Consider the following 11,899-nt stretch of genomic DNA (forward strand, 5'->3'; position numbering starts at 1 on the left):
TTAGCTTCCTTCGCCTCAGTGGCAATTCCCAGACTAGAGACAAACACTTGGGATGACAGTATTACTGCTGGAGCTTTCCAAATTTAGCAAAGCAGACAATGCCTCACCTCTCTTCTCACACCCCCTCCATGTTCTGAGCTCCCAGATGTGCCCACCACCAAGACTGTAGTGCCATCGTCAGGAATATCCCCTTGTGCTGGCTCACATGTTTTGGCACAGCAGAGCCAAAAGCAAAGAAACAATTCCCTCCTCCAGGTTATCTTGGCCCAGCACTACCTCCTAAATCTGGCTACCAGCTCCAGAATCATGCACCACTCAGCTGTTTTCTTCCAGTCCCCAACACTCTGCGCAGATATCCAAAGCCAGAGCCTTGAGCTTTGGGAGAAAAACTTCTGAAATTGAGATACAATGCAGATTATGGTCTGTGTCTTCCTCAGATAGAAAAGGAGACTATCAGACACAGAAAGACCACCTACATTCACAGTATTGTGATCGAAGATATCGGTTTTCTGACACATCTGGACCCAGGCAGCCAAATTCCAAGGTGTCAAGAGAAGGCTAATCATTTAATGATGAACAGCAATCCTATATTTCACTCTCTCACAGACTAGGACCATGAGCCTCACTGTTTACCTAAAGCCTTCCCTTGCAGCATCCTCACACAGGAAACAGATGAAGGGAATACACATACGGAGCCTCAGGTAGGACCTGGCAGGACTGTCTCCCATGTACCATCCAAGCTGTGGGTAAACTAAATTTATTTTTTATTTTTTTTTGTTGTTGTTGTTGTTATTATGAAAAACAAGATAAAAATTTTACTAGGTCCTAATGGGGTGAACCAAGGTTAGGACATAGTTGGCACAGAAATGGTTTTTCCATAGGGGAAAAATATCCTGGTTCTCTAAAGGACTAAAAAAAAATTAAAATAATGTAAATTACCATGTTTGTATCTCTCTCTAGGATTCCTTGATGGCAAGTCTAAAGTGGGGGGAATTTTTCCCTAAAAATTGGATCTATGCCAGGCAGAGATGAGTCAACTCATTTTAAGCTTTCCATTTCACCAAAATTTCTCTTATTTTCTCTACTTCAACCTGTATGGATCATTTGGGGACAGAGAGCTAGGCTTGCCTCCTGTTTAAAGGCTTGCCTCAAGCACATCACGGCACTAAGCAATATGAAAACGCAGCCTCTCAATTAGTATTTACCTCAAGCCAGTAAGCCTTAAGTCTGTATTCTGTAAATTCTCAAATCATTCGGCTTTGGTTTTAAAAGTACGGCAGAATGTATCACTCATCACTTGTTATATGTTACGAAGTGACCCATATTTGGGGAAGCTAGGTCATGTGATCTTTCATGATGTTACTTTAAACTTAAGTTTTATTAACATCAGAGCATAGAGTAACATGTGCATGCACAAAGTTAGAATATTCTTAGTATAGGTGCTGCCGAAGTGAGCGCAAAGTTAGAACATTCTCATATGGATGGAAAACTGTCCACAAAAGTCATTTCTGATATTTAAAAATAAGAAACATACAAAGAAGTTATCACTTCCTCATGAAAACTTTGACTAAGGCATGTTAGGCTATTGTTTTTGGCAACAAATTGTATAAGTCATAGGAACCCTAATTTTTTACCTTTAGTTTTCATCATATATTTTTTCATTATTTACTTTTAATGAATGTAATGGTCAATGAATTCCTACTATTATTTTTCATCATGCTTTTTGTTTTCACAATTATCATTTATTGCTATAAGGCCAATCAAAATACTTTTTCAGTAAGACCAATCTGTAAAGAGAAGCTTTTCGGATTATTTAAGCATATCAAAACCAACCAAACCAAGAACCTAAGTATTATGAAGTACTAAGGGAAAGTGAGAGTTTCAAGGTCTTTGGACATAGGGCCAATTCATAAATTGTCACTGATATTTAAAAATATTTTTTTTAAAAGTGATGTTTATAATTAAGAAAAAAAAATAGGAAAATGGGCTTCAAAGAAAAGGAGATGCCCTGAACAATGAATAGATTACATTTGACGAAGGCAGTAACCTGACCAATCACGTCTTTTGCTCTCATTTGCTATAAATACACAGGCCAGCAGAAGGACAGCTCATTGTTTTGCCCCTTGGTGCTATTTAAGCTTCCCCGTCTTACCTAATACATTAGGATACATGGTAAAACTTCTCCTAGATTCGGAGGATTTACAGATCTCCCACAACTAATCAGAACTATCCTCTCGTGCTTATAAAATATTCCACTTCAGATATTTAAATTCCCCTTTTAAAACATTTTTATTTCAAGAAGTTGTTTTTCCAAATGAGTGATCTTGTATTCCTTTTTTATCATAAATAGAAATAAGTACATATACAGTTTCTCTCAACAGAAAGAAGTGTTTTGAGTACAGATTTTTTAAGATTTATAGTTTAAAGAGAGCAGTCACAAACACTTGGGAAATTAAATTTACATGTGTATTTATGAAACAAAAGCAGCCAAGCTGTATCTGTTCCTATTGCTACTTACTTAATATAGCTTTTATTAAGAATTATTTTTTTCATTGCTAGCTGAAAAATCCCTGCAGCATTTGTCATTTTCATAACACCATAAGGTCAGCTCACTTTATTAAATAGTTATTGAGGATATTAAAAAAGGTAAATGCCATTTATCATAAATATTTGATATGCTTATGTTATCAATACATTCCAGTATTACAAGATATACTGAATATTTACTTTGGCTTGAAAGACGACAATGTACAAATCTTCATGGCGCAATTATAGAGGTTGTTCAACACCAGTACTTTTACTCCATTTTAGAAAGGATTTTCTGCCTAGTATAACTGCAATGCTTTGAAAAGTAAATTCATAGTGCATGAACCAATGATTTGTTTGAATAACAGAAATTTAATTGAACAGCAATTTAGTTTGCATTCCAATTAATAAAAACCTAAAAATATTTCTTAGCTTGTTCAGTGAGCAAGAGAAAAAGCAAAGACCAGGAAGCATTTAAATAACTACAAGAAGTGTATGTAATTTATACAAACTTCAAATATAAAGCAAACGAGCTATGAAATTCTGTGTTTTCTTCTAAAATACACTAAACAGTTTGTTTCAAAAGATCATTTTTTAGTACAGAACTTTTTATACAGACACTGCTCAGAGTTTATCTTGGATGGGGTTATAAAATAAAAGAGGGGAAAAAAACTCAGGGAAGCCTTCTGTTAGCTCAACCCTAAAGCTAATCTGTTGCATGTGTAGTTTCTACACTAGTAAGCAACTTGTAGGAGACAACACACTGCAGCTGAACGCATCAGAGCTGGAAACTGTTCCCCAGGGTATGATATCGCAAAATGACTTTGCTATATTCCCTCTCCAGCCTGGCATCATGGTTCAGGCAGGAACACAACTGTCACACCCCCAAGGCAGCTTCATGTCGTTAGATAAGAACGGTCCCCTCCATCACTCTCCCTGAAATCTCACCAGCAGCGCACAGGGCCAGCTCAACTAGGACAAATCAGCCCCTGTTCTCTCTGTATCTTCTCCAATTTATGTTCCTTTGCCTGGGAGGCTGTGAATGACATTGTTAACAGAAACCACCCAACTGGGAGATTCCACAACTTTTCACATTCTCACGTGCACACTTTTAAGCCCAATATTCCAAAATGGGTTTACCGAGTTTATATTATATCAAGCAAAACAGCCCATACTCCTTAGTTTTATCCCACAACAGTATAATAACTACTACGTTCATAAAAATGCAAGAGGAACTTTCAGCATGATTTCCATCAGTCCTCACCTTTAAGGTTTCACTCAATATTCTACCTTGAAGTAACGAAAACTTACACCACCAAACATGCACAATCATTACACAAACCTGGAGCAGTAACTTCATGATTTCTTAATCTACTCAATTATATGCAGGGATAATTCCAGTTCATTGGGGAAAAAAAAAAAAAAAAACCTGCTTTGCTTAGCATGCCAGTTTTCTATGTATTTCTTTTCGCAAACAAAAAGGCAAAACTATCCTCCTGAAGGTTTTCCCCTTAAAAGCACAAAAGCAGAATAGTATTTCTCCCCACAACATGAATATTCCATTTCCCAACATCCTCTGGATGCCTATAAGAACTTTACCCCTGAAGTCTGACATTTATTTCTAGTCAAAACACAAAACTCCATTGCAAATCCAGTAACACACCCCCAAACCTAGGAGTCATTGCCAACTACTATCCCTTTTGTATCAATTACCACCATGTATAGTACACGATTCACAACTCATGATTTGGGGTAAATGCAAAATCCTTTCTGAATTACATATAACAGTGCATTGGGAAAATTGGACAATGGTATGGCTTCCAAGGTTTTGTTTCAGGACCTAGAACAGAGTAACATATGCTGCAGGACAATGGTGTTGAGCTTTTGTGTTCCCTAATAAGACAGCTCCCAGCAGAGCTCTTCCCATGTTTTACAGTGACATCTATCAGCCAGACCCGGGGAATCCCAACGTCACTCAGCCTTCATCAGCACCACTGTCTGAGAACAGCTTCTGTCCACTGAGTGGTGCAATCTGAACAGGTCTGGCGCACAAAGTACATTGTTAAAATAGGGAAATGGTGGATGAGCAATGCCCTTTCTTGTCATTAAAACCAAATCGTTAGGTATCAATTAACTGCAGAATAGAAGCACTGCGAATGCCAACCAGAAATTTAAATAACTGGCTATCATCAGACTCGAATTTAAGAGAACTGACACACTTTGCATCACAGGCAGACGGAGCATGGCATGGTGCTGAGTTTTGTAAAAATTCAATTAACCCAACCATCTAGAAGACAGATACACAAAGACACAGGGAAAAGCTACAGTGCATGTTAGAATTTGTGATGTGTAATCATGTTAATTTATAGTTTGTGAAGATACCCTGCTATGTTTTAGTGATTGTATGGTAATCAGGAAATTATAGAGACAGTTCGAACCTAGAAATTATTTTATGAATGCCATAAATGCAATGCTACCTCAGAAATGTAATCAGCTAATTTCTTAAACCTGATCACATTAAGGAGGCCGGAGAAGAATACTTTCCACGGGTAAAATGAGGAAAGGTCTAGCTTCCCAAATCCTCCTTCAGGGCCTACACGGGAAGCTCCGTAACTACGTTCATCTGCTCTGATTCACGGACGCGCCAAAACCTACTCCAAACCAAAATACTGTGAAAACAAAAATTCTCGAGATGACTTCACCAAAAATGAATGCCCCAACTTCATACTTCTCCCATGTACCTATTCACGAGGTACAGACGGCACCTATCTGTTGGGACACAGAGTTGGCCAAAAACTCCGTCACATTTCTAGAGGAATCTCAGCGCCGCGTCCTTTCCTCGCGAGGCCTCCCGCAGACCCAGACCCCTGACCGTCTCCACACTCGGGACTCCAAGGGAAGGAAAGGCGTGAAAATCCTGTCGGACTCACCCTTCCTCCTTCAAGGGAAAAGCCCCCGCACGGCGGCCCACGCATAGTCAGCGCCTCCCAAGCAAAACCAAGTTCAACGATGCACTCCCAAGAATGCAGCCGGCCCATCTCCAGACTACTTGGTGAAAGAAACCCCAAGGATGAAAAAGTTTCAGGCCGCCCCAACCGAGGACCAAACTTGGGCTCTCACCAATGGCGAAGCCCAGGAAACAGGTAACTGGAGAAGGCGCTGCCCGTGGAATCCAATCCGCGAAACCTTCTCGGAGAATCGCTTCGAGTCCACAAGCCCGAAAACTCAACTCCGCAGCCCGCGTCTGCTCTGCAGCCGTCGGGCCCCCGGAGCCCCGCGGCACCGGGCCCGCGACCTCCCCGCCCGGCCGGAGCGCGCCCCGAGGGGCGAGGAACTTACCGCACCGCTTGCACAGCACCCGGCTGACCTCCTTCTTGAGGTTCCGGCCCGTCTCGAGAGGGGGGAAAGAGGCTCGGAAGGCGGCCGGCGCGCGGCTGCTGCTGTTGGCATCGGGCTCCATGAAGAAGATGTACCTGCTGTCCTCCTTGAGCCTCCCGCAGGAGGGGAAAGCCGGGTGGCCCCAAGCCCCCAGGCGCACGGTGAGCAGCGAGTCCTTCTTCAAGCCCCCGGCTTTCACCGCCCACACCTGGTGCACCTTCACCAGATAGGGCGCCTCGTCTCCGGGCTCGCCCGCGCTGGGCGCCGGGGCGCTGGGCCAGGAGGGCACGGTCCCGTTGGCGGTGGGCAGCGGGTCCGGGGCGGGCGGCCCCAACGCTCCCGGGCCGGCGGCTGGCGGCTCGCGCTCGCCTCCCCACGCCCCTGTCTCGCCCGCCGCCGCCTTCCTGTCGAGTGCCCCCTGCTGCCGCCGCGGCGGGTGCACCTTTCCCTCGATCACCACCGCGGCGCGCTGAGCCAGCTCCTGCACCGAGCCCACGCTGGGCGGGGACGAGTAGCACACCGAGGCCCCCGCGGGAGCCGCTTTGTCGCCGGCGGCCGCCCCCGGCGCCAGGGCCGCGGTCCACAGCAGCAGCAGCGGCAGCAGCGGCGGCGGCGAGCGGGCGGCGGGGCCGGGGCGCGGGGCCCGGGGGCCGGCACTCCCGGAGCGGCGCGGGGAGCGTCGCCATCTCATGGTGCGAGGTGCGTGCGGGCTCCTGGCTGTCGGTTCGGACTCTGCCTCGCTCTCTCGCGCTGCCTCCCTTTTCCTCTCCTCCTCCCCCCTACACCACTCCTCCTCCCCCCTACCCTCCTCCTTTTATTTATTTATTGGGGGGGGGGGGTGTGGGAGAGTTGTTTATGGGAGGAGGAAGAAGAGGAGGAGGAGGGAGGGAAGAGGTGGGTGGAACCACAGAAAGGCGAAGAGGTATAAGGGGGGGAAAATTAAAGCAAAATATTAAAGAAAAAAAAAAAGCCGCTGCCACCGCTTCGGTTGCTGGGAGTGACAGGTCCTCCCCGCGCCGCCGCCGCCGCCGCGCCCGAGCCCTGCTGTCGGGGCTGCTGTCACAGGAGGAGGACGTGGAGGTGGAGGAGCTGCTCAGCGGGTAACAGTCCTTTGTGTGAAGTGATGCTGCGGCGGCTGCTGAGGCTGCGAGCGAGCGGCTGGGCGAGAGCGCGAGGGAGAGAGCCCGAGAGGCGGAGTTGCGTGCCTGGAAATCGCTGGGTGGCCGCGGCGGCGGCAGCGCCCTGCGCCTCGCCAGCCTGTTTACCTGTGGTGCGAACTCGCCCCGCACTTCCTTTCCCCATGCTGATTCCGGAGCCCGGCCCGCGAGTTTGTCCTCCTCGGTCTCGCCTTCCCGGCGCGCCTCCTCCCTCTCGGCCGCCCTGATTGCTGCAATGGGAGGCCGGACGGAAAACCGGCTGCAGTCCGAGTGGGCTGCGGAGATTTACTGGGGAGTGAGAGGTGACGCTTCAGCAATCGGGGACCTGTTAGCCGGCGCAGGACGCCCGGCCGCGGGGGGAGCCGGCCGAGAAAGGCGACGGGGGGGGGCACGGGAGATGCGGGTCCTCGTTTCGGAAAAGTTTTAGGTGAACTGGATACTTGAGAGTCAAAGGGAGCAACATGTTCACCGCAGACAAGCGGCAATTAAAGCAACTTTATATCACGCTCGCTCTCCTGCAAACGTGCACACACACAGTGAACACTTCAGGTATGACGCCTCGTTTCGATCCTTGTGTGGCACCCGAGTCTTGCTTATCCCTGCCTTTTCCTCCGTTGAAATCCCGGGTTCCCCAGGATTTTAGGACCTGTGTGGTACTGCTGATAGGAGCAAGGTTTGAATAAAATAGTTGCTCAATAAGGCCATTTTGTATAAAGTTTATGGCACTTCGTCAGCTAGTCAGTTTGGCTGAATGATTAAAATCAAAGATGCTTCCATGACTGCTGGAAGAGAAATCTTAAACCTGAGGAGCTGTAGGTTCAATATTCCAGCTGAATACCCCCCAACTTTATTCCCATCTCCCCTCCCCAACCCTGTCCCCTCAGATTTCAGGAGCTATTTTTTAAAACAAGAATCCACCCCACAGGGATGTTCTTTTCAAACAAGTACCACTCCATAAAAAGAGAACACATTTTCAGCATTTAAAAGAAAATACTTCTGGGGTGCCTGGGTGGCTCAGTGGGTTAAGCCTCTGCCTTTGGCTCAGGTCATGATCTCAGGATTTGGGAATCGAGTCCCACATCCGGCTCTCTGCTCTTCCAGGAGCCTGGTTCCTCCCCCCTCCCTCCCTCTCTCTCTCTCTCTCTCTCTCTCTCTCTTCCTGCCTCTCTGCCTACTTATGATCTCTCCATCAAATAGATAAATTAAAAAACAATCTTTAAAAGAAAATATTTCCTCTTAGGCTTTTTTATGGTGAAAAATATATTCAGTGACCTCATAAAACTGAGTTGAAGTTGTTATCAATAGCCAATAAATCCACGTGGTGAGAATCTAAGATTTTAAAAGCACTCTTCATAATATCTTTTACTTTAGGATTCTGCAGATTGCTTCTAGCAGGTTATTAAAAGTGTGTCACTTAAGTTTTAGATGTTTTTGTATAAAAATAAGGATAGATTATAAGCCACAAAGATTTTTTTTCCTGGGCATAATATAGTTGGCTAGAAAACAGTGTGTCACTCCCTCAAAGTCCCATTTAGAAGGACAGGGTCTTGATGCTCATTGTGTTTCAGCTGTGGGGATTCCTGTTTCTTATGCCCCGATGGTATTTTTCAAGAGAGGATCCCCACGTAGCAGCATAATAGTACAGGTCTGGCCTCCAGTATATGTTCTCTTTAGCGCTAGTGCTCCTACGGATTTATTGAAAGAAAGTGGTAAGACATCCAATCCTACCAGGTGTCTTCACTTTTCTCTGACCTGACTTCACATTTCTGACTCTCAGCCTTTCTGGAGTTGCAGCTTTAGCCTCACACGCTTTCTCCCTAACTCTCCACCTTTCAGACCTCGTACCAGTTACCTACGGGGGTTTGACCAATCATTCCAAAATCTGTTGCCTTAAAACAATATACAGTCACTTAGCTTGGGATTCTGAAGGTTGGCAGTTTTGACTGGACTCAAGTAGGGGAAATCTTCTGTTCTCAGCTGGCCCCACTGAGGACTCTGCTGGGGGCTAACTAGTCTCAGATGGCCTCACCTGAGACAGCTCATCTCTTGAAGAATGTGGTCTCTTTCCTTCAACAGGCTTCGCTTGGGCTTGTTCATGGCAGCTGGCCATGTGCCAAAGAGTAGCCATTAGCATGCAAGCAAGGCCTCTAGAAGCCAGGGTCAGAACTGACACCTAGTCACTGCCACCCTTACAAAGCCAGTTCAGATCCCCAGAGTGGAGGGGTAGATTCTCTGAATGTGGGGAGCTGAGAATTTGCATCGCCAAGGGGCAGAGGCAGGGGAAGGGAAAGAATTGCCATCCTGTCTGCAAACAATCCTCGGCAGATAGTAAGCAGCTGGCTGGGAGGCCCACCTACCCTCTGGAGCCTTTCTTAAATACTAGATACTCAGAGTGACCACTTCCCCTGTGTGTTTGCAGGCTGCCCCACGCCTCCTCGCACTTGATCTCCTTACTTTGTTGAGCCCACATGCCTCAGTTTTACGCCCATCTCACCGAGATTGTAAGCTTTTTTCTCTATTCCCCTACTTCAAGCCAACTTTAAGCACTCAATAAATGTCAGCTGATTAATCTCCAGCTGATGTGGTCATGTGAGGACCCCCACATTACCCCGGCTGTACCCCAAGACTGTCACAGGGAGATGAAATTCCAGGCAATAAAAACAACAATAAAATTTTAAAGTCCTGGCTTAAAGTCATTAAATTGCCCATACCCCCCATCATATTTTACAAAGCATTTTATGCATGATTAAAAATAAGCTGCTTATGTGTGTTTGTTTAAATGACTTTTTCAGATGTGTTTTTTTTTTTTTAAGGCCTTTTTTAAAGGCCTAACTCCCACATTTTCTCCTCCTCTCTCAGCTAAGTGGTGTTAAGGGGTAATTCTTGTGGATGTGTTTTGTGTGAAGGTACGCCTTCTGAGCACAGTTCACTACTAAGGACTCTTTGCTTATGTATTTCATTTCAGCTTTTGTATCAAAGTCCTCATTTTCGAGGGCACGCATACACTGAAGGGATGTTAGTTACCCCTTTTTGCCCTTATTTTAAAAATGAAAGGGAAATGGCATTTCTACTATGATTCACATAAGCTTGAAAAAGGGTATGAAGAATTGTTCAGTGTGTTTAAATGCTTTAAAAGAGACAACCTTGTTTGTCCACACCAATGTTTTAAAAAGATAAAAAAAAAAAAAAAAAGAAAAGAAAGAAAAGAAAAGAAAAGAAAAGCTCATTTCTGTTAACATTCTAAAACCGGGGTTCTTAAATGTTAGCGTGCACCTGAATCACTTGTGTATGAAAATACACAGATTGCCGGGCCCCATCCCAGAGTTTTTTTGGGACGCCTGGGTGGCTCAGTTGGTTAAGCAGCTGCCTTTGGCTCAGGTCATGATCCCAGCGTCCTGGGATCGAGTCCCACATCAGGCTCCTTGCTCCGCAGGGAGCCTGCTTCTCCCTCTCCCTCTGACTCTGCCTTCCACTCTGTCTGCCTGTGCTCGCTCTCTCTCTGACAAATAAATAAATAAAATCTTAAAAAAAAAAAAAGATAAAGAAAATACACAGATTGTCGGGCCCCATCCCAGAGTTTTTAATGCAGTAGGTCTGGGGTGAAGCCCAAGATTCTGCATGTCTAACAAGTTCCCAGGTGACACTAATGCTGCTGGTGGAGAGACCACACTTTGAGAACCACAGCTCAAAACTTTAAATTTATAAACTTCAACAGACAGCATAATAATGCCGTAAACATACTCAGGGCATTACATTGAAATATTCAGGATCCCCTCCATCATGAATTTTTCTTATCTTGATTTTGAAAACAAAATGTGGGTTACCGCTTTGGCTATTAGAGACTGATGCTTTTTAGCCAATCTATGACAGTAAAGATGTGTGCCTCCTTGAGGACTTAACTTGGAACTGAATGAAAATTGAAGACTCAGGGCAATTGTCATCATGTTACCTAGGAATATTTTATCGGCTCAACTAAGGAAAGAACAGACAAAATTATGCAGGTAAATGGGATATAATAGTTTTACTAGTTTAGAAAATCTAAAGAGGAAGTCCAGAGGGCAAGGGCAAGGGTGAAAACATTCTTACCCCCAGCGCTTTATACCTGATTAAATACTTCTAAACGGTGGCTATTGAAGGGACAACAGGAAACCCACAGAGGCACTGCTATCTACTTTATCATCATTGACCAAGAGCACACAGAGTGCACACCTCCACCATAAATCATGAAGCAACTATACTCCTGGTGCTAGAGTCCTGAATTTGCAGTCTCCCAAAGAAGCTTCGCTTGCTTAGCAGCCTGTTTTGGAAGAGACCCAGGATCCAGAACAATTTAGACACAATTAACAAGAAGCCAGGCTTGAGCAAAGAGCAAGTCAAATGAAATGGTGAATTCTCCACCCATAGAAGCCACCCATGGGAAGCAGTGTGGCGATATTGAAGAGTGGCTAGAAAATTAGGCCATTAAGTGCCAGGTGCAAAATGAGTCTTCAAGACCTGGGGCAAACACCATGAGTCACAGACACTGGGGGGCCCTGGTCACCTCTACCCACTTATCCATCCATCCATCCATCATCTTTCTGTCTGTGTATTTAATTCCATAATTTTAAAATGGCAATACTATGTGGCCATGAAAATTTCTGCTCTGAAAAAACTCAGAACTCGGGGCATATATTTTTTTTTAATTTGCATACTTTGGTCTGACGGGAAATCCTATAGGTTTCACATAGTTAAGCCCAGTTGAAGGGAAAGAAAGAGAATGAAACCAAAAGGATTTTCCGTTTGCTTTTTAGTGATTCAAGACAACCAGGGAACTCTGTGTCGGGTATGCAATCCGGAAG

Source organism: Mustela putorius, unplaced genomic scaffold (genome assembly GCF_011764305.1).
Source record: "Mustela putorius furo isolate JIRA1106 unplaced genomic scaffold, ASM1176430v1.1 tig00537255_pilon_pilon_pilon, whole genome shotgun sequence".
NCBI classification, from domain to species: Eukaryota; Metazoa; Chordata; class Mammalia; order Carnivora; family Mustelidae; genus Mustela; species Mustela putorius.